Below are 2,965 nucleotides of genomic sequence, written 5' to 3'. Positions count from 1 at the left end.
TTGTTCTGTTGTTATATTGTATTAGTTGTTACTAAATAAACAACTTATTGTGTACATAATTTATTTTATGCCGAGGAAGTACCGAGTAGGAATAAATCGCTTATAAAAGAAATCAAGAAGTAATATTTTGTGTCATTTATTTTTCAACGTTCACTGAATTTTCATTATTTTTTTATATTAAATCAAAATGATTTTTTTAAAACAGTTTTTAAAAATGTTTATATTTAATGTTATTATAGTTTGCGTTTTATCCAAAGAACATCCTAATACACGGGGTTCATTAAAACGTAAGGATTGATTTATTAATTTAGAATTAGTGTTATAATTTTGATTTTGTCAATTTTCGAATGAATTTATAAACGAATACCAATTATTGTTATTGTATGATAATCTAAAGACAAACAGAACTTATAACAAATAATAATAATGTACCTAATACCTAAAGATGTTTTAAAAAGTGCATATTTTTATACGATTTTGGAGGATAGATTAAATAATAAATATGCTGACATTACATTTTTATAAACGTATTCTATTATATCTGCTGAAGTATAACTATATTTTACAAATTACAAATATCATAGCTTATTTGAACATATTTGTTTAATTGTTTGACATATTGAAATTTGATTTTGTTTTAATCAACTAGGTAGCAATGAGATAATTTTATCAACAATATATTAAATACATTTTTTTTTATGTTCTAGAACGTAATTATTATAAGTAGTTTTTTAATGACGTACAGTGTATGCAAAGAAATAAAACAGATGTGGTTAAATATTTTAAAGATCAGGTCGACTAATATTTTTATTTTTTTATTTTTAGTGACTTGTGAAAGTAATATTTTTAATTAATTATTAATAAGCAAAGTATCTTAGAATTGTTATGATATAAATAATCTTATATAAAGAGAAGAATCTCGTACCTATAGAATCTCTTACCTACAAAAAAAAAACATTGCATGGGTATGATTTGGGCTCGTAAGTTCATGCATTTGCATATAAATCTCTTGATATATTAAAATAAATTCATGTTTACAATACGATTGACCACCTATAAGCTCGTATTTATATACATAATTTTGGGCCACTGAATACGTAAATGGACCGCTTATAGAAGTGAAAATCTCGATGGGCCGATACATACCAATCCGGCCCTGAATAGGTATCGCCTATTAGGAGTGTATCTTAAAAAGTGCATAATATATAATATTTAGCAAGATTTCAGCCTATGATTGGATCATTTGAAATTAGTGATAAAATAAATTAATTAATATTTTATGGTACCTATTTAATTATAATTTGATACATTTTGTTGAATAATTTTAAAATTTACCAGGTATTCTAAATAATTTTTATGAATTTGATCGTAAGTTAATTGCATTCAACAAATAATTCATATTACCTATATATTATACATAATTGTAGTTTATAACTTATATTATAAGCTTTGACTTTTATGACCTTAAAGGTAAATTTAAGATATTTTAATTTTACATATTTGGATATTGGGGCATAACACGAACAAATATTTATTTATTTATATTTATTTATTATTAGAAATATATTAAGTATTTTTTTATGGGTAACTATCTGACATTAAAACATTGCATGGATGGTAAAGTTGATGCTGTATTGCAGTTCCAGGACTTGTCTATACAATTGTCATTAGTCACTCATGATTTTTTTATTATTATTTGATCAGTATTTTTAATTTTTGTTCCAAACTCTGGGAGCTTTTTTTACAAAAAAAAAAAATTAATTCAACCAAAAAATGCATGTTCTTATCTCAGTTTGAGTTATTTTGTTTCAATTTCTAATATAATCCTTCAGAGAGCTTTTCCCCCAGCTCACTAACCTCACTTTTAACCTATACCGAACTGTAATTTGTATTATTTTTAAATATTTTTTTTATTGTATTATTTAATTAGTTACAGAACGGTATAATATCTACCACCCTACAAATATATAGATTTTATAGTTTATACTTTTTAAAGCTAGATTACCTATATTATTGATATAATATAGTTATTAATAAAATAAAATTATTTTACACCACTTATTATGGAATCGTTGCGGATTTTGTGTCTAGCACAAAAATCTTAATCTTATCTAAGTGTTTATTTAAGTGGAAATCTTTTTATAATATGTATATTTTTATTATCATTGCACTCTAACCACCCTCTAACAGCCCATTCCTGAATCCTGACATGCCACAGTATCAACCTAAAAACACAATAAATAATGTTTTATTGATGTCCTTTCTTCAAAAAAACACTTTATTTCATCCCAAGCCATCTCATATGGGTATAATATAATAGTGCTATTAATGATCCGTATGGTAGTTAATTATTATTAAATTACGATTTGTTCACGACAATATTGTAACGTGCTCAACTACTAAAGTTGAATTGATGGAAGTATTTTGAATAAAACCACGAAGTTAATTGTAATAATATTTATATTTGTTTATACTCAAATATATAAATATTTATGTATATTAAAATGTTCTAAGTCCAAATAATTAATAGTAAAACTGTAAGTTAGCGAGTTGTGACTAAGTATTTCGCTTTAGTGACTGTTCTTGTTGAGGCTCGTTACTCATTTGATGAACGCTTGTCCAGCTCTCCTCGATGGGTCTCTGTCCCTGTCCCTTCTATAATTCGCACGATCATACATGGTCATCCTGTGGTTAGGCCTAGCGTGAGATAGTCACACGCTTTTGCACACGCCGGATGTCTAACATATATACATTGTTGTTGTACATTTGTGGTGTTATTTAATATAACAGCACAAATCCTACATTATAATATTTAGAGTTATTTATATACGTAGTCATATATTTATTTTGACGCACACCGCTCATGGTCACGCGCTCGATATTTGCTTTGCTTTGCTTTGAAGGGATTGCTAAGCCGTTAACTATTCCAGGCTTTTAGCTCTACTAGTGGATGGAAATTTAGAAG

Source organism: Acyrthosiphon pisum, chromosome A3 (genome assembly GCF_005508785.2).
Source record: "Acyrthosiphon pisum isolate AL4f chromosome A3, pea_aphid_22Mar2018_4r6ur, whole genome shotgun sequence".
In the NCBI taxonomy this organism is placed as follows: domain Eukaryota; kingdom Metazoa; phylum Arthropoda; class Insecta; order Hemiptera; family Aphididae; genus Acyrthosiphon; species Acyrthosiphon pisum.
This window is presented reverse-complemented; position numbering follows the sequence as displayed.